At 44.1% G+C, this 23,294-nt stretch overlaps 1 protein-coding gene and 3 non-coding genes across 4 annotated transcripts in view; 1 reads left to right on the top strand and 3 right to left on the bottom strand.

Annotated features, from left to right (window-relative positions):
• The window catches only part of LOC148665564 (antigen WC1.1-like), a 589,159-nt gene that overhangs the window by 238,454 nt on the left and 327,411 nt on the right, over window positions 1–23,294 (bottom strand). The window lies entirely within an intron of this gene.
• On the top strand, window positions 4,976–5,047 carry trnap-agg (transfer RNA proline (anticodon AGG)). Its single transcript has one exon. It is a non-coding gene; the product is annotated as a tRNA-Pro (tRNA).
• trnat-cgu (transfer RNA threonine (anticodon CGU)) lies at window positions 13,470–13,541 on the bottom strand. Its single transcript has one exon. It is a non-coding gene; the product is annotated as a tRNA-Thr (tRNA).
• Window positions 18,595–18,713, bottom strand: LOC148665584 (5S ribosomal RNA). Its single transcript, XR_015938427.1, has one exon. It is a non-coding gene; the product is annotated as a 5S ribosomal RNA (ribosomal RNA).

The raw sequence follows: 23,294 nt of genomic DNA, 5'->3' as shown, positions 1-23,294 counted from the left end.
TGTTTTATCTGGAGGAACTACGGTAGTTCAGTGGCTTAAAGTTCGAGACCTACGTGGGGTTACCCTGCCCTACCAGTTCCTGATTGGCTGATTGAGGTGGAGGATGAGTAACAGTGACCTCTGACCTTAGGGTTGTAAACCTTGGGATGAGCCTCTCCCATGGAATCTCCCAGACAGTAAGGCGCCACAGATGACCACTTATTAAGGTGGCTGGTGAATCTCAGCCTTGGGAGCTGTTCCTTATCAGGAAACTCTATCAGCTAGAAAAACACCTTAAATGTGAACCAGATGGAATGGCCTCTCTGTATCCAGCTGCACTGAGATGAGGGAGAGAGGGACTGGCAAGGGAGCAGCAAACTTAATTCCTGTATTTTAAATACGCCTTGCCGCTACAGAAGTGTCCTTAGAAGAAAAACATCTTCTATGATAGTGGTACAGTCCATCACACCCCTCCTATAGCCTTTCAAAGAGAAAAAAAACTGACAACAAAGTATGTCTATGTGTGGTAATCAACCAGGTCTCACAAACATTCTTAAACCCTTCCACCTCCTTTCATTGCAAATGATTTGTACATGTTAGAAGGTTAATTTTGGCTTCTGATATTATGGTGGATTAAGAGTCCTGAAATCTTCGTAGAAGTACAAAGATGAAAGAAAGGGCAGTGTAATCATGGCCAAGAGAAGGCAAATGTTGGACTATCTGCTTGGATTGAATGGAGCAAAACGTAGGCAACTCCTTGAGCAGAACCTGCTTCATCCTTCAGACTGGGGTTTCTGAAGATCTGTACATTTGAACTTTCAAAGTGACTAAAGTAAAGGAGTTTTCCCTTTTTACCACATAATTCCCACAGATCAACACTAACAGAGAGCCTAATTCCAGCCAGGATTCAATCACTGTCTCTCAGGCATCCCAGCAGTGGATTTCATGACTTCAGAAAGCCATCTTCACCAGTGGAGAACTCAATGCTCTGAGGTTTACTGGCAGAGTCTCACACTGGGTAATGTTAGATGTTGATAAATTATGTCCTATGGAATTCTACTATTGATAAATTCTACTATGGAACTGCGATGTGTCTTGAAAAAAAGTCTTCTATGATAGTGGTACAGTCCAGCACAGCCTTTAAAAGAGAAAAAAAAAACAAGGTAAGTCTGTGGTGTAATCAACTAGGTCTTGCAAACATACTTAACCTCTTCCAGCTACCAACATTACAAATGCTGTTTACACATTAGATGGTTATTTTTGGCTTCTGATATTATGGTGGATAAAGAGCCCTGGAATCTTTGTAGAAGGACAAAAGACAGAAAGAAAGGGCAGTGTAACCATGGCCAAGAGAAGGGAAATGTTGGGGAGAGCTTTTTTCATACACTTTTTATCATTGTTTTTCCAGCCCAACAAAGATCAACATATATGAGCAGGCGTCCTGTGCCAAATCCAATCTGCCTTCCTTCCAAGCATACAGGAATGTGAGTGAATTAAATATTGACATATGAAAATACACAAAAATATGCAATCACACTGTAGTGTGCTCTCTGAAGGCACCAGTTCTGTAGGGTTTGGGCATTTACTGGGACAATTATTAATTGTAGCAATAAATCACAAAATTGATTCTTTTGATGGCTTTAGAATCCAACTATGCGACATAACTCAAACAACGCACACACACAGGTACTAATACACGAGGATACATTTATTAATACATAGGATATGCATGTAAACCTAACAGATCTTATCGAGAGGGTTATCAGAATACAAAAGGTATATATTCAGTCAGTTACAAAGTGTTACACATATCAAAAGGACATACGTTCAATATATCATTCATTTAGACCGTTTCGTAAATGAACTTGGTTATAACTTCTACATTAGATACTCAAAACAAGTACATAACTCTTAGGAATTAAATTGATATCAACTGGTTGGGATAACAATTGAATTCTCGAGCAGTAATGCAGTGAAGTTGAATACTCATCCAATCTCTGGGGATTCAGATCTCCTGCAGACTCAAAGAAACAGTTGCAGGCTGTTGCTGTCCAATCCACGCTCTCTGGCTCGGTGCCAGGCTATGCTGTGCGGCTTGCGATGGTGCGCTGCTGATGCTCACTGACCGGCTAGTTAGTGTTGGCTTTAACTAGAAAAGTTTGCGCACAGGAGAAAAGATGACTGTGGGTCCCAGCAAGTCAGGAAGAAGACCGGTTCGTTCCTGATGAAGAGCTAGTTCTGAATAGTGATTCAGCTGTCCACAGTTCCGACCTGTTCACGAGGCCTGCTACTGGTGCTAACCTCGGGTGGATCCTCTGGTTACTCTCTGGCAACCTCCGCTCTAGACTCTTAGAACAAAGGAAAGTTCTGGCACTCGGACACACTGGCCGTTCTGTGGTTGTCCGGGCTGAGTCTCAGGATGGTCAGGAGGCGCTCTGCGAGAATGTCCTGCCCTTGGTAGCCTTCTGCTCCTGGGCCGTCCTGCCCTGGAATTCTCCTTTGAATTCCCTTTAGAAAAGTCCACAGAATTCTCCTGAATCTTTCTACAGGCTCTCTGTGTTTCCTGTTTTTACCTGGAGGAACTTCAGCTCGTTGATTGGCTGAAAGTTCCATGGGCATCAGAGTCCCACGTGGGTTACTCGGCCCTACCAGTCCCTGATTGGTTGATCAAGGTGAGATATGAGTCATTTACTCCTGACACCTAGGAATGCAGTCCAGATGTCCATCTGGCACTCCCTAGACAGATAGGCGCCAATGGATGACCATTGATCATGATAGCCAGGCTTAGCTAAGTGCATCCCCCTTTGGGAGCTGTCCCTTATTAAAGGAAACCTTAAATCAGCCTGCATGAATAGTTTCTCTGTGGCTGCACCACAGAGATGAACAGAGATTGGGCCTCATTTGGGAAGGCTCAGAACACTTAATTCTTTCTTATTAATAAGCCTCGCTGCTACAACACATATGCAGTTTGAGCAAACATAAGACAATAACCAAGTACCACAAACTACCAGGCATCTAGTATCATTAGCAGTTCAGGTGGGGAGCTGCATCACCATGTGTAGGCTGCAAAGGAACAAGTAATAGGTCTATTCCATGCTTAAAAGAAAAGAAAGAAAACACAACATTTCAGCCGTGGAGCCCTCACACCTGAAGAAGGCTCCACGGCTGAAACGTTGTGTTTTCTTTCTTCTCTTTTAATCTAGTGTCATTAGCCTTTTAACAGTTCCTGTCAAAATAAAATAGAAATGGATAACATTCTAGAAAGAGTTTGAAATACCAAGGTACAATTTAAAACATATCTCTTCCACTACAACAACAATATTTTGGAGAGATCGTTGAACCTCACTGTTCTGACATGTCCGTTAGCCTCCGTCCTGCTTCAGCAATGAATGTGGCGGGGCACATTCTGAGGGAGATGAGGTCAATCAGGTGGCAGGAAAACCACGCTATGCTTTTTTTTGAGATCCTGAAAAGGACAGAAGGGCCATGTATATGTGTGCAGCTGGATATGTAATTGCAGGTGGCGTAGCAAATTCTGCTGAAGTCCCACTGCCTGGTGTGGACGGTAGCTGTGCATGTTGCAGCAGAATTGTGCATGTGAGATCAAGGGGGCATGTCATGTGTTTCAGCACTTCACTCCCTTCAGTAGCACATGATTCCCTGAGTTCTTTGGATGACCTGTGGACAGATCTTTCAGGATGAAGAATTCCTTAAGAAAAATAGATCTCGGCCCACCATCCCAATGCCTCCGTCTAAAAACAGCAACCTCCCACTGCCCTTGGTCTGCAAGGCAGTCCTTTCAAGTGCGATGACGACGCTGGGACCTTCGTTGCCTATTGTACGAGCTGAACTTTTGTGCTCATCAATTCAACGCTCTTTCCATCAACTCATCTTGTCTTTTGACGCTTCGTGTTTTGCGCTCCTTTGACTATCGGCATATCGGGTGACTGCAAACACTGAAGTTCTTGCTTACGGAGTGTGGAACATTGTTTTCAAGTGATCGCTGTTCGGTCATGTTGACGCCGAGTGAATCTTTCTTTGGCAACATGGGCAGGCTGACAGCAGAGCGAGCGAAAGTAATGGCAAATTTCTTGACTTATTTCTGAATGTGAATGTTCTTTAGAAAAGGGATGCGGCTTTGCTTCTCGCCCGTGTAAAGGTCACGCATTCCAGACGTGGTTATGAGCGAACAGTTGCCGCAAGTGTTTGAAAGAGCAAGAGAGGAAGCAGCCCTGCCCCGTGTGAGGATCAAACTCAGGCCCTTCAGATGACGAGACAGACGCACTACCAATTACGCCAACAAGCCCAGCTGCAGTACACACACCGGAAAGTTTGCATCACATGGATTTCAGTCGCCCGTTCCCTAATCTTTAGACGCCCTCTGCTGAATGTTGCATTTGCCTTTTGATCTTACCGATACATTTTTGGTCTGTTTCTGTTGCGAGTCCGTCTTTCAGATCTCACCTAGCACAAGTCTCTGTGGCTGAAGTGGCCTCTCTGCTTCAGCATCGTGCCCTCACTCAGCCATTAAAAATGTCACTTGGACTTCTGACATGCTGACATGAAATGTCAAGAGAGAGTGGTGGAGTGACGCTTAAGCCAGAGAGAAGATGAAAAGGGGGCGTGGCTGCGAAACGCTTGACAGCTGCACGATGCTCTCCATGCAAGGCGTGACCACAGGCTGAAGGACACCTTTCGACACATCAAGCTCTAAGCACACACCTGGAGGATGCGGGAATTGATCATGCTACCTCCCACATGCAAAGCAAGCGCTGTACCATACAAGCCAACCCCCCTCGCTGGGGCTTATGCCTCGGTGTCACCTGGTGCCGCTTGTTCCCCTCTTACCGGGCACAGTTCACTGCTCTTCGTCTGCAAGGCAGTCGTGTAATTGCGGCTTTCTTGACTTATTGATGAAGGTCTGAATGGACGAGCGAATGACGCCTCTCCCCCATCCTCAAGCTCGCTGACAGATTGAAATGGCAAGTGCTGCTGTGGCTCGTTGGTCTAGTGGTATGATTCTCGCTTAGGGTGCGAGAGGTCCCGGGTTCAACTCCCGGACGAGCCCTCGTGTGCTCTTTTCCTCCTCTTCCACAAGACTGGGAACTGATATCCACATCACTTCGCAGCGTCTGCTTATGGCAAACGATGGAATGTGACTAATGACTGAACGAGCCTGGTGAATTCTCATCACGTGGCACATTGAGAGCGTGCAGTCAGCTGTCCAAGGCGGCAACCTCATTGCTCGTTCAAAAGAACACATACTGAAAACTCATCACCACTATGTCGTAGATGAGCACCGCGATCGCTTGTTGTCATGCGTCCTTACTTGGGAAATGCAGAAGCAAAAACTGCCCTCTCTCAGCCACCGAAACGTGTGCAGCTCGCCTTGCGCTCTCTGCGCCTCGCATATTTGTGGAGCTGTCTGCTCTTCTTTCTGTTGAAGTAATCAAGTTACGGGGCGTCCTGCAGCCTATGATGTTCTCACTGAGAGCTTTCAAGATTTGAAGGAAAACTACGAGCTTGATGGTTCAAGTCGAACTAATGTGATTGTTAAGCAATCGTTGATCAAAAGCACGTCTTCTAACAATTCTAACCATCTACAAAACAGAACTCACGGATGCCAATGCCACATACAGTTCTCCCAGATGTCCACCTTTTGCTCATCAGTCAAGGGAAGGAGGGGGGATTGAATGTGCAGTGTGTCGGCAAAGAGGGGACAGCCAGAGCCGAACACTACGCCGCTCTTCTGTTTTGTAATTTTGTGACTGGGAGTGAATCACATCCGTAAATGTCGACTGGTCCAGAGGCAAAAGGGCCTTGCCTTGCATTCTCCGTGAACGCATAGGCATGGTAAATTGGATGTTCTCAAAACTTACTTTGTGTGATTGGAAACTGATACATGATAGGATAAACAAAATGCTTCAAAGAAAGAGGTGCTCTTTCTCTCTGGTTTTAGTCTGTGCAGCAATAAAACAATCAGATTAAACAAGAGAGAGTGTGACGTTACTTTTCGTCAATGAAAAAATAGTCTTTTCATGTTTATTTAAGTGTCCTTCTTTCATTTGGATTGTATGAAACAACTCAGGAGTTATTGTTATTATTACTCTATTATCGAATCCTCAACTCGTTCACTTCTTATTATTTTGGGAACATTTGACATTTTAGCCGTCGATACTGTTGAATTCACTCAGTTTGTAATGTAGGGTGCTCTGAACAAGTTAAACTTTGATACAGGACAAATGTATTTCCCACAAGCTATACTGTAGTAGCTTTAAAAGTATACAATATCACACCGTATGCATGTGGCACGTCTTTGTTCAACTTAAGAAAAAACAGGACATTTGATTGCTGGTTGGGTTATGTTAAAGGCCAACAATGACACCAGAAAACTGAAAGTTCCTTCCCCTCCCCCAGTAGAACTGTCTAATCTACATAAACACAGTGGGATGTAACACCTAGCCTAGACTTTGTGAGAGGTATGGAGCTGCGTTGCATTAAAATGGCTGCAATGGAATATACAGTAGTAGGCAAAAGTTAATTTCAAGCTGAAAAGAAGACTCAACATGTCCCCTCTATATATTTTCCATTTAGACCATCCAATGTAATTTATTATTAATATCTTCCATAACCCATTAAAATCAGAAAGTTCATGTGTAAATCTAACTATTTTCTAATCGCTTTATCCAGGACAGGTAACAGTTTCACCAATACTATTTGGTAACTTTTTACGATTGTCAGACTTCAGAATGCTTCCACTGATGCTTATAGATTTGACATAATGCGCACTGTGTTAAAGAGCTATTGAGCACAGAACATCTTTACACTTGTGAAAAGATTTGCACGTGCAGTTTATTCTTATCTGTGTGAAAACAGGAAATATCGATGGAGTTTCAGAAAGTAAACAGAGGTATAGAACACCCTATCTCAGATGTTTAATAAATTCAAGTTTGTGAAAACAGTGACAAATCACCCCAAACAAAATACAATTTTAGAATACAAGCAGTCTGAAATTATTAGTTGTTATTAATAAATCACTTAACTTTGAACATGTTGTGATATTTAGAAATAACAACAAATCAATATAATTTACTATTTTAGTTTTTCAAATAAATGTTTTTGTTAAAGGAAAACTCATGCCAGGAGATGGGTTCAAACAAAGCTATAGCTGAAAAGGGCAGGCAAAATGTTTAAGTAATCATGGGTGAATGAGAAATTGATGCAGATGTTTAGAAAGAAAGTGGACTACAGTAATATTTTGAGCTTACAGCCTTTCCAATGTTTTCCAATCATTATTAATCTTTCATATCACATTAAAATGAATATTTTTTTAATGTAAGAGGCAATACACAATTTGTGTCCTCTATAACACTTCAGTGTACTTTTTAATCAGTTTAATGTTTAGCAATGTAATACAAAGCTTAAACTTATTAAATTGTATATACCATTTAGACTGTTAAATTCTGTAATGGACAAAAGATTGTCCCTCAGCATTGACAGGGATTCAAAACCAAGTGTTTTCTGGCAACAGCCCAAATGCTGCACATGAGAGCTTTCATAGCTCCACCTGGTGGTTTTACAAGATATTCCACCCTACTTCGATACATCATGCGGTTTCCTACAGTTCTTTGCGGAACGAGCACTGCGATTTACTGCAGCATACCTTGCACATTTTGAATGGTTGGATCTGTAGTTCTACTCAGTTTGGTGAATTCTTGATGAACCAAACTGGTGCCCTCCCTCTAACTCACCATTCCTCCCTTATGGTAGTGTATGCAGAGAAACCCATGTATATAATTATAGGGTCAAATGCAATGGACTTCCCGAGTTAAAACACAGCCGCGTACTAAGTTAGTATGGTACATTCCGGAGATCATCTCCCGCTCCAAAGTTCAATTGCAGCAAAAAATATGTGGAACAAAGTTGGAGCTCAGCTCAACTTGTGCTTAATCCGGTTCCAAGGGCTCGGCCTTGTTGTACTAATTAGCCCGAACTGGAGAGGACTGTACATCAGAACACTTCTGATCAGTAGAATAATATGTAGGCCACATTAATATACAATTACTTTTCTGTTTCTCATTTATATTCAAACTCAATTTCCTGACAAATCAGTTAGTTTTTAATTTAAGAATTGCATTTAGGCGACAATTCACCTGATGAGGCTACATAGTTATTAATGAGATACCCAATTATAATTAGTCATGAAACAAATGAGAACAGCAGCTGTGCATTTGAAATTAAACACTACTGTATTATTGCAGCATTAATTTTGTTTAACACTCCAGATGAATAAGCAGACATCATTACAGCTAAATCATTACAAAAGACACCGACTAATAACCAGTAAAGTTAAGTTTTATTTTTAACAGAACTGGAAATTAAACTTATAAAAAAATACTTGAGCAAAAAAAAACACAACAATTGTTCCTCTGACCTTCTAAGCATTTTTTTAAAGCAATACATTTCTTTAGCAGGGTGTGCCTTGTGCTTACTTTTCAGAACTTTGATTTTCTCTCTCTCCTGTGTCAGTTCAGATTAAGTTCTTTAATCAGTTCCAACATCTTCCTTTCGAGGGAGGAAGTGCTTGCTGGCGTGTTGTTTTGCTAACTCGTGCTTATCCTTTATGACGGTATCTTCTGAGACCTGTGCACAATCCAACAACATTGCAAGACCAGCACTATAACAGGAGTCATAAAAACACAAGAAGCCACATTGAACAAGCTTTCAGAATTGTAAAACATTGCTTTGCTTTTCTGTCATTTGGTTTGCATACCAGTCCATCAAGAGCTAGCACAACCCTGGCTGTTTTAACACAGTCATTGGATCACAGCCACAGGACAGAAAAGGGACTGTAAACCAACATAAATCACTTAAGATGCTGAGTTTTTTCCTTTAACATGCTTGGGTGCCACCTATTTCCTCCTCATCCCTGCTTTCCTCCGATAACCACAAATACGGAGACCCATCACTAAAAAATTTAACAAATCTATCCAGTTGACTCCTCGATTTTATAGAACATTTTATAGAACACATTAAAGCCTCACGCTACATTTATATAAATAATAGCTTAAGTTCTGTTCTCTTCACTTCCAATGAATGGAGAAAATTCAGTGGTCTTTCTGATGTATGAGTTTGGAAACCGTGCTCAGTACCATCGAGGTGTAAGAGGGTCAAGGATGAGCAGGAAACTTTGTTAATAAGGAGATGGACACCGCCCAACATGGGGCTCAAACCCACACCCCTGACCTAAAGAATCACATGCTCTACTGACTGAGCTAGCCGGGCACCAGTGTTCTCAAAGACGGTTTTCCAAACTCATACATCAGAAAGACCACCGAAACTAAAATTATTCTGCAGCTAGGATCACACATTCTCCCTTCCCTTAACGACAGACTACTGTTCTTTTCAAATTTTCTCCATTCATTGGAAGCTTCATTTCATACCTCTCTGCACCCATTCTGACTTCACACCTCTTGATTGGCCTCTCTTTATGTCCCCTGCTCCCGCCTCTCACTCCTCCTCCCTCCCAACCTTTGTTCTCCCGCTACTTTACCTTTGCCTACTGCCCTGTCTCTCTCACACCTGAAGAAGGCTCCACGGCCGAAACGTTGTGTTCTCTTTCTTCTTTTTTTCAGCATGGAATAAACCTTTTACTTGTTCCTTTGCAACCTACGCATGCTGGCGCAGCTACCCACCTGAACTAAGACCATTAAACTGTCTGGTGATATTGCTGCACGGGGCGCAATATCACAATAGAACACGTTACTGTAAAAAATGTTAACATTCGTGAATGAGTATTTTTTTTTAATTATACCAAATGTCTGTTAAATAATGAATGATGTTTTTCAGACCATAAACACTATTATATGAAAAAAAATATTTACTATATATCCATTTAACTTGTTTTTTTAAAAAAAACATTACAATACGGTAGATGAAAATTGTTGTTCAGCGCTCTTGTATTAAATATACTCTACCAGCCTTTTAACTCATGTGTCAGAAATAAAGTGTATAAAATTCGCTAAATCAAACAAAACACAAACGCTACGAAAAAGAAAAAAAATGTGTTTATCCTGCAATTTTATCTCGTTGAAACGTTTTTTTTTTCTCTGTGGCACTAACGGGCTAACGGTTAGGATGTTCAGGTGGGTAGCTGCGTCAGCATGCGTAGGCTGCAAAGGAACAAGTAATAGGTTTATTCCATGCTGAAAAAAAGAAGAAAGAGAACACAACGTTTCGGCCGTGGAGCCTTCTTCAGGTGACACCTGAAGAAGGCTCCACGGCCGAAACGTTGTGTTCTCTTTCTTCTTTTTTTCAGCATGGAATAAACCTATTACTTGTTCCTAACGGTTAGGATTCCTGGTTTCCTGATTACATAGAAATGTGTCTCTCTTGCCTTACGATGTCCAAATGATCAGTTCAGTGTAGAAAAGAGCACCGTAAAACCCCGTCAGGCGTGCAAAACGTAAAAATGAAAGAGATCGCTTTGTTTCTGCCCGCTTTCTCACGGAAGCCCTTTGGTGTGTTAATAGACGGTTATAACCGCTACACCGCGCGATGTGGGGAGGGGTGACTTACAAGCAGAGTTGACCTTTGAGAAAGGACTCGTCTCGGGAATATATTTCCACATTTTGAAGAGAATTTCTCCATTTATGTAGCCTGATTTCCACTATTGCTAGAGAGCTGTAGAATCTGGAATAACTTATCCAGCTCTGGGAACAGTGTGTAGATGACAGGTTTGTGACTTTCTCATGAGCACGGTATATGAATCCATCAGATTAAAGACACCGTGAGCATTTGAATAAAATTAAGGATAGTCTGTCCCAGCTCGCCGAGATGGTATAGTGGTCAGTACTTTGTGCTGTGACCGCAATACCCGCGCTTTGAATCCGGGTGACAGCAGCCCAAGACAAGAGAGTTTCCTTCGTCTATGTTATTTCAGTGTAGGGGGGGGGGGCATGCGTGTACAGCGAGCGATCATCGAGTTGATGTGTTGCCCCATATAAGCAATGTGAACCAACACTGCTTTACAAAGGAGCACGGTCTGATCTTATAGTTGATAATCTGGAGACCAGACCGACCTCTTCTCTGACGAGAAGAAAAGGTCAGGAGCCGCAGTATTTAATGTAAATAAGAGATTTCATTTTTTTTCTGTGGCGCAACTAGTACCAAACACTTAATCTCGGGGTTGTGAATTCGAGCTCCACGCTAGTAAGAAATCATATAGGTTATGATAAATTTACTTTTTTAAATAAAAAGTAATATTATAAAACTTTCTCGATACCAGTTTGCAGGTGATATGTTCTTTATAAAAATAATCTTTAGTATGGGATCAATAACCGCGCCGGAACAAATATCGGAAAGAATCGCCTGTCACTAAGGTATTTAAGTAAAGTAAAGATATAATCAGAAAACCTACATATAGGAAATGTTAGTTATTTTGTATGTGCTTTAGCGTTTTCTTTTATATACCGAAAAAAAATTTCAAGGCGTTCTAGTCGTTGTACTCCTCGTAGATAATCTCAACGAAATCACAATACAGTACAGGACACGCAGTGAGGAGCTCACGCAACGAATAGTCTTGAACATGCCAAGCGTAAAGGCACACTGCACATCTGCGAAACATCACATCCTAGTTTAGTTACAGTGAGATTATAGATTGGAAGCTAGGAAGTCTCAGATCACTTTTTTATTAAATGTTCAAGCAAACCCAAATACCTTTGCAAGAGACATTTCAGATTCCCAGTCAAATCCAGTATGATTGCTGGATCCCTCGAATTCGGCAATATCACAGATCTGCAGTCCACCTTGTGTAAGACATACCGCCCAGAGCATTTCTAAGACAGGAAATACATTTTCGTTACGAAAAGAGATATACTGTACGTAGAGTGAAATGGTCTGGTACGAGTCCTAAGTTTGAATAGTTCAAAATAGACGAAAAAGGGGTAATTACAGACTCTTTTGAAATGTAAGAACATTAAAGCTGTGCGGACCTTATCTTGATTTACCTAGTTTAATCGTTTTCAGAAAGTGTAATTGTATTATTTTATGTACCCTTGACGATTCTACTGATGTTATAAGTGCTCTTGTTTATATTGAATCTATTTTGTTGTTCAAATAAAAAGTAAAAAAAAAAACATTCCGGATGCGTCTGCTGTAGAAATAAAATGACATCAAAGGCGTTGTACGTAGAGTTCTGAAGCCTGTTCCACAGAAGAACTAGCTGAGATGAAAAGGTCGATATTCTACTGACAGGGCTATTCCCATCAACTCAGTTTCTTTCTGAAACAACGTTTTCCAAGAAAAACTTACACTTTGCAAAATTTGAAATAAAATACTTGCTTAAAAGTGCAGATTATTTTTTTCCCAAAAACTGTAAAAGGAGATAACCGACCCGTTGGAGTCTCTGTCGTACCATTGCTCAGTGCGGTCAGGTCGGGACTAAAACGATAGTAAGGTGCTGGTTCAAGCACGACTTTCTCACTGTTCCATCGTGAACATCATCTAGAGAAAAAGTGGCATGTAATGTTTAATACATTATTGGCCTTATTAATAATTGGAGGGAATATAAATGCTTTGCATGTATCGAATTACAGCACGTAACAACTGAGTACCTGAGTCGATATCACCGGGCAATTTCCAATAACGACCAACATCAGACACTTCAAGAAAAATAAGATTCCACATCTTGGAATGTAGGGCGGGAGAATTCATTTACACTCCTGTTGCATCGAGCTAAACTTTTATAAAAAAAAAAAATATGACGCAGATTTGCTCAAGATACTTGTAATCGCCTTAAAGAGAGTTTTCATGAAAACGTACATCGGCTAGCTCTCCACTGTTAATTGACAGAACTTTTGAAGAAACTGTTCTTATATAAGCAACATACAAATTACACATCTTAATGACCATGAAGGGAAATCTGTGGAAGCCCGTTTCCGCCAGGGAGTAAAAAAAAACAACGCGCTATGGTATCTCATTGTATGTCCTTTTTTACTTAAAAAGGGTCTTATTTAGCTCAGCTGGCAAGACCTGGGTTCAAGCCAATGCAGTGAGGCACGAACTAGGGTGGGAGCTGCGAGGGCATAAGCCCTAGAACCCGAATCCGTTACAATAACAAAAGGACAGACATTGAAATATGGGCTATTTCGAAGTCGCAAATGTGAGATATAAAGTCGGAATTCTGAGTGACTAAATCGCAATTCTGAGTTGCTAAGTCGGAATTCTGAGATACCATAGCGGGTTTTTTTTTTACTTACTGGCGGAAACGGGCTTCCATAGAAATCCGGGTTGTGAATAACTGTCACTACACACGATTGAGTTCTTGAGGCTGGCACCTAAGACCACTCAGCCATCCTGACAAGCAGTGGAGGATGCCCGTTGCTTTGTCAAAAGATTATTAACTACTTTTCTTTTCTTATTATTACAGAGATTTCTACATTGCAAGACAATTGACGATTTATATAAAGGTATACCGTGGCACGCAAACCAGGCACAGACAGGGTTTGAACCCGCGCTCTTCGGTTTACGAGACCGATGCCTTACCACTTGGCCACCGCGCCCACCGTCTAGTGTTTTCCCATCAAGGCTAATACATTTTGAAAATAAATCAAAAAAAAATTGTGCACAAATTGCAATGGCAGGAGAAGTAAAACAAATATGATTATGATGTACAGAAATTGTTCACTTAGTGAAATACTCACTTTTTTGGACCACTGAATATAGTTCTTCTGTGGAGCTGGCTTCAGACTCTGCTTATAGCGCCCGTCAAATAAAATAGATATTTAATTTTTACAGGAAGACGCATTCCGAAATGTATCTCTGTAGTTTTAGAAAGGTTTTGAATGGCATATTTTATACAACGCACAAACCGTATTCTATTTGCAGACTGCAGATCTGTGCAGCAATCGTGCTACATTTGTCTTATTCAAGTTTACTGGATTTTTTAAACGAAAATACAAACTGGACAGTTTCAGACACATGAAGACTCATAAATGTCACTACAAATGACAAACTTGTAGTGTAAATCCGCCGGGCTGATTTACGTGTCTGACCATCTCTCTCCTCCCTCTTTTGCAGTGAGCACTATTTTTTCATTTTCTTCCCTTCTAGTTTCCTCGCTCTTTTACTGTCCCTTTCTCCCACGGAGAGATGTAAAACATGCATAAATCGTTTTCACCCTGTGTTTGTGCAACGTCAGTGTGTGAAGGGAAAGTGATCTTCGAGGCTCCAGTGGCGCAATCGGTCAGCGCGCTGTACTTATACAGCAGTGCACAGCGGAGTCATGCCGAGGTTGTGAGTTCGAACCTCGTGTTTTTGGGTTACAAGTATTTTTTTTCTATTGATAGGACCCCACGCATTACTGTGGGTCTAGTTAACTTAAGTTCTTACATTGTACCTGAAATTACCACATAAACTACTACTCTGTTTTTCTTTTTTTAATAAAGGCACAAATTATGTTTTTTTTTTTCTTGCAGCTGATTGGCAATGACCCTACAACGGGTCATTGCAACGAACGTGGCTGCTGAAATTTGTCAGCAGCTCCATACTTAACCTGTTCTCAATTGCAACAAACCTAAAATAACATATGATTGGCCTCTCTTTCTGTCCCCTGCTCCCGCCTCTCACTCCACCTCCCTCCCAACCTTTGTTCTCCCGCTACTTTACCTTTGCCTACTGCCCTGTCTCTCTAACACCTGAAGAAGGCTCCATGGCCGAAACGTTGTGTTCTCTTTCTTCTTTTTTTCAGCATGGAATAAACCTATTACTTGTTCCTTTGCAGCCTACGCATGCTGACGCAGCTACCCACCTAAAATAACATATGCTGCCCATTAGATGTTACCGATGTAGGAGACTAACTTAAACCACCTCTTCACAGGGTTTATGTAGCTCAGAAGAGGAACAGTCTAACGGATTTGAACTATTCTGAATGTTGTGGAAATAATATAGTCACAAAGTAATGAACATATGCACCACTCGCTTGAAATAAATACACTCCCCCTGCATAACTCACCAACCTCAGCAAAGGGCTATCCCATCCCCCTGTTGAACTAAAAGGAGACCGTCCTTAAGCTCAAGCAGCTGGTGGCGGTCGCAGGTTCGAGTCCCCGACGGTGGGGGGCTGACTTAAGTGGCAATGGCAAGGGTGCCCGCCTGAACCCCCAACCATTACAATACTATACATCGCTCCGGTCCAAATTTTCTCAATTTGATTCACGTGTTTTCTACTTGTATTTAGCTACTAGGTCTTTCATTTGGTCTCTTTTAAAAATAGCATCTCAAACGATTTTATGTGTCATGCTGAAATTCACACACGGGGGACGTCACACGAAAGACAATCACAGAGAAGATGTGGCGTTTAAAAAGAAATCCAGAGTGGCAGTAGAAAACAAAGCCTTATACACGAGATGCAAGTGCTCTAGCACTGAACTAAACTGACAGGCACTTTTGCCTGCAGCTCTTTAATTGAGTTAGGAAGAGTGAAGCGTCTACACAGTGTACAATTTAAAGGTCGAAGCAAGACAATCTGATGTGAGGAGAATTCACAAAACGAGCCTCTGCTTTATCGTTTACTGAGCTTTCAATGAACATCTAAGTGAAAGACAAATTCACTATTTTCACTTTTTGTTTAAAGAACACTTTTATCACGTTCTGCACTCCCGATGGTGTTTAACGGTGCTCTTTTCTACACTCCTGATTTGAGGATCCCCAGCTAAAATATTTTTTAAATACAACAAAATTCCGATATATTGAATAGTATTTATGTTTTCATTTATAGTCACTCGTGCCAAAAGCTTGTGTTCTATGCATATATCAGGATGTGGAAAGAGGCCCAATCACATCTGGAGTAGATAGTATTTAGGTCAAAGCTAATTCAAAGTGCGTCTCTGGGTGTGTTTGAATTACCTACGTGTTTGACTGAAGGACAAGCTCACGGTGCCATAAAAGTTGACACTCGTCATCTTTTCTTCTACATTCACAGGTTTTACACTAAAGACAAAAAAAAATTGTTGTCGTTTTCATGCCATCTGGCACTAATTATTCTGCACCAACAGGGAAGATTAGTATTTTATCTATCGCAATATGTGTGGAATTTGTTTTTAAAAAAGTTGTTCCAGAAATGAACACTTCCATTAAAGTTAAGGCAGACACCTGTTGCTGTCCACAACGACCAACTCTGCATGGCAAGAGAGGAAGACAGCCTCTTAGACACACCACTCTGAGATACCTGCGTTCTGTGTGCGCTGCGCCTGCTCGCTGAGCAAGTGTTGAGAAATGGCTTTTATCTGGTAATTTCAAGTCCAAGGAGCTCAATATGCTTTTTATGTTTGACATCTTCAAGGAAAATGGTGAAATCGCAGGTGGAAGAGGAAAATGATCCTTGAGTAGAGGAAAGACGACCATCTTGAGCACTAACTCATGTCAGGAGGCTAACTTCTGGGATGAGGTGGTGGAGTGGTTAGGCGATGGACTACTAATCCATTGTGCTCTGCACATGTGGGTGTGAATCCCATCCTTGTGAAGTTCAGCGGTTGACAGATGTGCCTTTTTAAACTGGGTGTGCTTTCGTTTCGTCTTTCGCTCCTGTACTACAGCAGTAATATTTCTAGATGTGCATGAACATGGTATAGTAGGCTGATGGCAGGAACACGGGGTCCACAAGTAGTGACAGTATCAGAGGTGTCTGCAGTGTGTTGGTTTGTGAGCACTAATAAAATAACTTGCCGTGGAAGCACGTGTGCCTGCATTAATACAGCTCCATTGAGCAGAAAAAGCAACACAAACACCGACTTGTCAACAGGAAGTTTCCGTAGCTGAAAACACAGCCATTGTGAGAGGGATAAAAAGACCTGAGACAGAACAGAGGGGGCTCCCGATTCCCACTGGACCCTGGAGACGACACAGGCAGCACAAGGGAAGCTGCAGAGTGCAAGACCCCGGAGGAACTCTGCAGAGACTTCTAATACCTGGAGGCAAGGATCTACTGGTTCAGTAACTGACGACAAAGAGAGACATTGGCATTGAAACAGAGGTACTGTACAGAGACTTTTAACACCTGAAGGTGAGGAACAAGGAAACTGGCACAGTTAGCCAAATCAAACTGAGAGGAATGTAATACAGTCGCAGAGGATTTCTATTGTTACCTGAACAGAGACTGGGGAAATAGGACTGGGTGATACCCCTCTCCTCAAAGTGGGCCATCAGAGACTACAGGTACTAAGTAGAGACATTCGAGTGACCTCTCTTTAGTATTTTACAGGAAAGACTGCTGCCCCTCTGTATTCATTATGACCCTGGGAAGGACCTTTTGCTGCTGTGAATTCTGTTTTCGTTGTGTTTTTGGGTGATAGTGCATGTGAATGTAGTTGAAAAATAAAAAGGGCACTTATACAATACAAATGCTTGTCACTGGTCTGTGTGTGCATTGGTGATTCTGGGAGACAAACAGAACCTGTGGTAATGTAGAGGGGCCCTAGCACCCCATTTGTATTGCTAGGTGGTGTAGTCGTACACGAGGCAGGAACATCCCTCGCCCATAGGGTTCACCTTACTGTGACACCTTCTTCATCTATGTTTTTTGAGTGTGCTGCAAACGATCTTAGTATCTGGTAGTAGCTGGTAGTAATGGCGGGAAGTTAATTTTTTATCCTCTTTAAAAGAATAAGGACAGGCTGGAGGGAGCTCCATTTACCACTCTTTCAGCTAACTGCCGAACTCGCGAACTGATTACACTGCAGAGCCACAGGCGCCTCGCTTTTCTCCATTCTCTGGGTCAGGGTGAAAAACAAATTGCTGGTATTAGCTGGCCTGCTGGGAGTACCTCTTCTTCACTGATAAGCAAGATTTGTGTTTCATCTTTCGCAAGCTGTATAGATTTATTTCAAAACAAGTTGTTCCAGAAAGGAAATGAAAACTTGCATTCTCCTGAATTAAAAGGCATGGGGTTTGAATTCTCCAGTTCTGTAGGGTTTGGGCATTTACTGGGACAATTATTAATTGTAGCAGTAAATCACAAAATTGATTCTTTTGATGGCTGAAAGTTCCATGGGCATCAGAGTCCCGCGTGGGTTACTCAGCCGTACCAGTCCCTGATTGGTTGATCAAGGTGAGATATGAGTCCTCCTGACACCTAGGAATGCAGTCCAGATGTCCATCTGGCACTCCCTAGACAGATAGGCGCCAATGGATGACCATTGATCATGAGAGCCAGGCTTAGCTAAATACATCCCCCTTTGGGAGCTGTCCCTTATCAAAGGAAACCTTAAATCAGCCTGCATGAATAGTTTCTCTGAGGCTGCACCACAGAAATGAACAGAGATGGGGCCTCATTTGGGAAAGCTCGCAACACTTAATTCTGTCTTATTAATAAGCCTCGCAGCTACATATGTATAGTTATACGAAAAACAAGTGGTTTATCGACTCATCTTCATTTGCAGATTTAGAGCCAGCTTAGATATTCGTTTTACAAACGGGTTTTTTTTTATATGGGTCACACACATGCCATAGCAACAAAACATCTCTAGAGATGAGGCTATAGATCACCTTTCCATCCTCCAGGTTTTCCTCCCAAAGCCTACGGTACCAATGGCGACCCCTGCTGGCCGAAAGAGCAAAAGCTTGCAGCACCTGGTATTCCCAGGCAGTCTCCCATCCAAGTACTAACCAGGCCCAACCCTGCTTAGCTTCCAAAATCAGACAAGATTGGGCACATTCAGGGTGGTGTGGCCGCAAGCGAAAGCCATGCCGCCTGACTCGCTACTTGAAGCTGTGTGTGGCTGGGGCTCCGTGCCCCCCGAGCGGGACTGGATCGTTCGTGTGCAACTTTGGAAAGGAGCTTCTTTCCAAATCGCATTGCGTACCTCGATGTTGGCGAATGTGCTCCCTTGTGTTGGCTTGTCCCGCACTGGAGAACAAACAAACTGCTCGGAGGAGCACAAGGCAAGTCTTCACAAGACAAAAACCTCCAGTGCACAGCACTCAAAACATTTCTGGGCTATCGCGTGTTTATTTCAGCACATAAAGCACACCAGTCCAACACGTCGGCGGGGCGCGCGGCGCCTCCACCCTCTTGTGGCCTTGAGGCGTCAGAGCAATGGCTCCTTCTCGCTGCCTTTCCTCTGTGTTGCAGGGCCCCGAGAGGGAACCTGGAGCGCACACTTTGTGGGGGGCGGGGGACCGCGTTCGCGCTCTGCCCCCGGTCTCTTGCGCGAGTACTAAATCTCACGGCGCCAGCCAGCGGCCATGAGAAAAGTACAATATCGCGGGACAGGGGGGCCTCGTCATTGATTGTTACATATGGGACAGGGATTAGGAGGAGACCCATACTGATTGGTAAAGGGGAACACTAACACCAGAGAGACACCCCTGGAGTCTCTTTTTGAGAGACGCCCTGGGATTTCTCAATGGCCAAGGAGGGTCGGGACCTCGGTTTTACGCCTCCCCCGAAGGACGGCGCCTGTTTGTGTAGCAGAGTGTCGCCATCAGGATGCTGGGGCATAAGAAAGCCACACAGACCGCAGGGTGAGCACTCCCTACTGGTCCCAGCCACACCTCTTGCAGGAGCAGCAGCAACCTGAGCTTTTCCGGGGGGAATCTCCCATCCGGGTGCCGGCTAGGCTCACACCTGCTGGGCTGCCGTGGGTGAGCCCAGTCGAGAGTCGCAGGGTGAGATCTAGTCACCGGGGAGAAACGATACAAGCGAAGGATTACTCGGCTCCCAGCACTTGACAAATGACTCGTTCCCGCCGGAGCTGAATGTACCTGCATGCGTCGTGTCGTGTACTTCCCCCGCCCCGCTGTGTTTGCTGTATTGTCTTTGAAGTCGGCCCCCGAGACGAGACGGGCTGTTCCTGTACCCCAATTAACACTTTACAGGTGCCGTTCCCCGGCATTGTGGCCATTGTCAGTGGTCACACGTGATAAGATAAGGTGGAGGAGAGCGGGGCATGCCCAGCGCCAGACATTCAAGGAGGGGGCTGTGCGAGGTGAGGTGAGGTGCGACACGCCGGAGCCCCGACGCTGCTAATGCGGAGCACTTGTTGAACTGGCATTGAAAGGACGTGTGCGCACGGAGCGAGCCTTCCCTGCGGCGGAGTGTGGAAACTTTCTCCCCGCGCTGCAGGAGTTGTGTGCGCTGCAGCGGTGCCGAGAGAACAGCACAGAAGGCAGCAGGCTCTGGAGAGCGGGTAAGAGACGGAGCCTTGTGGGCAGGCGAGCAGTTTTTTGGAAATTGCTGAAAAGGCTCCGGTGTTTGTTCGATGTGTGGCAGGTGCACGACGAGAGCTTGCGTAGCGATCTGCCGGTCTAGTGTTATGCAAATGAGGCCGAATTGCGTCCCGGGACATGCTGCGAATGCGCATTGGCGACTGCAGATGTGTAGGAAACGGCGCGCTCGTTTTCTCGTTTTGCCCACCCTTTTGAGTGTTAGTGTGGCGTGTGAGTGTGCGAAAGAGTGGGCCCAGCAGGTGGTGTGCAGGGCAAGGAGCTGGACTAGGGTTTTGCGCTTTGTGCTGTGGGTGCGGGCCGCTTGCAGGGGCTTGTACAGCTCATACTTACCTGGCAAGGGAGAGACCTTGATCAGCTTGTAGGTGGAGTAGTTGGATTGTTTTCTTGTTTTGTGAAAGCAGTGTTTGATTTGTAGTTTACGAAATGGCAACTTTCGGATCCTGCAAGAATGCTGTGTGTTTTGAGCTTTTGGATGATCTCTTCATGGATCATATGCAGTTCAGCAGAAAAGTGTTGCAGAAGGAACTTGGCTTTGAACCTCGGCACCTGGATTTCATCTTCGCTCTCCCAGGTCAGAAAGCATTTGAGGTTGTTTTTGCTACCTATTCTCTGTTTGAACAATGTGTGGATGTGTTTGAGTTAAAAAGAGGGAAAGTTCCTGCCCTTGAGAAGATCAACTTGCAGCCTCTGACACAGAAAGAGAGGAAAACGGTGCATGTTGTTATGTTCTCGGAACTGGCAAAGACGGAGGACATTCACACCTGGCTTAACCAGTACTGCACCGTCCACCATGGAACTGAGGTTAGAGATGTTGACGGTATAAAAACAGGAGCAAGGAAATTCGAGGTTCGCTTGCTACCGGACAATGTAAATGGAGGCTTAAGGCACCTTCCCTCTACAATCCGGCTGGGCGCCTGCAATGGCTATGTTTTTTATGTGGGACAACCAAAGGTGTGACGGCGCTGTGGTGCTGTGGGACACCTGGCATCGTCCTGCACTGTGAAATGCTGCAAGACCTGTGGCAAGCAGGGACATTTAGCCTCTGACTGTTCAATGCTGCCAAAGTGCAATTTATGTGGCTCGGAAGGACACATTTTTAAAAACTGCCCTCACGCCTACGCCAATAAACTCAAATGAGAAAGGATGAGGCAGTGCTTGTTTCAGCCAAACCGGCCCGAAAAGCCAAAGCAAACAACAAGTCAAACAAAGAACCCTTGTTGGACAAAGACTCTCAGCCTCCAGCCAGGATCAGTCCTGCTGTGGCTCCGGGGCCGGTGGAAGAGAAATCCACTACGCCCCCACAACCGCAGACTGCACCAGACAAGCACGAGGGTTTGAAAACCCCCGAGAACAGCGAGGACCCCTCCCCCACTCCTGCTCCTCAGAACGAGGGCCAGTGTGGGGCCCCCCGGTGGAGCGGGTCCAGCGAGGATACCCAGGATTCAGCGGAGCTGCTTTTCTCAGACTCTGCAAGTCCTACAGATTCCCTCCTCTCCTCCATCCAGTCCATCACGGAGGATCTGCAGCAGCTGGTGGGTGAGGGGGAAGAGGAGACTGGTGCATCGGCTGCACCCCTTTCCCCTCAGTGCTTCCAGGAGCTGGACTTGAGGAAAAGGAAAAATGACTCTGTTTTCTCCCCGAGCGAGGAGGAAGGAGAGCATGCTGATTGGGACAGCTGGAACCCCTCCACCCCTCCACCCCTCCCTCTACCCCCTTCCTTGAAATGGACTCCGTGAACGCTTTTACTGCTGCCAACCTGATGAAGGCTCATTCAGAGGATGGCTGGCAGGAAATTGGTAAGAAGAAAAAGAAAAAGAAGAAGGTAACAGGTAAGACAGAAGAAAAATGTGTTTTGTAAAGACTGGTTCCACTTTCTTATGTAATATGGCTCTAAATATAATTTCTCTTAACACCAGAGGTATCAATGACAGAGTTAAATGCCAGTCTGTCTTTGATTACCTCCAGCAGAGAGAGGGAGATGTGTTGATGTTGCAGGAGTGTGCTTTAGCCTATCAAGAGAGGTATAAAAGCTTTGAAGATAGGTGGGATAAAGGGCCTTCTGTTTGGTCAGGGGACAATAACAACAGAGCCTCTGGCGTGGCCATTCTTTTCAAAGGATGGGCATTCAAATTGAAAAGTATTCAGAGGGTCATAGATGGCAGGTTGCTGTGTGTGGATGTGGAATGGGGGACCGTTAACCTGCGGCTAATCAATGTGTATTGCCCTACTGACGTGGGAGGAAGGGTGGAGCTACTCAAGGCACTCTCCCCCCTATTGTTATGTAGCCCAGACGCGATAGTGGGAGAGGATTTTAATTGTATCTTAGAGCACACAGACAGGCAGTCTAGCTCTCCGATAAAATTGTATTCCAGCTCACTGGCCCTGCAAAACTTAGTTCAAGACTTTAAACTCTCAGACACATATAGATGTATATATCCCACAACAGCAGGATATACATGGTCAGGGAGGAATAGCAGCTCCAGAATTGACTATTGCTTTGTCTCAGAGAGAGTGAAAGTTGTTGGGGTCACTCTTCAGCCTGTCTTCTTCTCAGATCATCAGGCTTTAGGGTGTAGAGTGGAACTCCAGGGCGGGACTGTCTTTGGCCCAGGCCTCTGGAAACTCAACACAAAGCTGCTAGAGAACGAGGGGGTAGTATCCCGCTACAAGGAGAAACTATCACAGTGGCTGTCCTTGCAGTGTCTGTACGGGTCAGTAGGAGAGTGGTGGGAGGAGGTGAAGGTGAGGACAAAGGCCTTTTTCATGGCTGAGGGAAGGAAGGCTGCTGCCAGACGGAGAGGAGTGCTAGCCAGGAAACAGAGGCAGCTGCAGCATCTCTACACGATGCTGCACAGTGGGTTCGATGTGCTCGAGGATATCACGCTTTTAAAAAAGGACATCCGGAGCATAGCCGAAGAAAGTAGTCGAGGAATGCTGTTAAGAAGCAGAGTGCAGTTCTTGGAAGAAAATGAGAAGTGTACTCGCTTCTTTTTCAGGAAAGTGGTAGGCTCCAAGTCTGTCATGGAAAGTGTAGTTGATGAGGAGGGAAGAGAGAATAGAGCCGAGTGCTATCCTCTCCTGCATCGAGG

Source organism: Lepisosteus platostomus, chromosome 5 (genome assembly GCF_059453375.1).
Source record: "Lepisosteus platostomus isolate fLepPlt1 chromosome 5, fLepPlt1.hap1, whole genome shotgun sequence".
NCBI lineage: Eukaryota > Metazoa > Chordata > Actinopteri > Semionotiformes > Lepisosteidae > Lepisosteus > Lepisosteus platostomus.
Note: the sequence above shows the minus strand (reverse complement) of the source record. Positions and strands in the feature narration are given on the sequence as shown.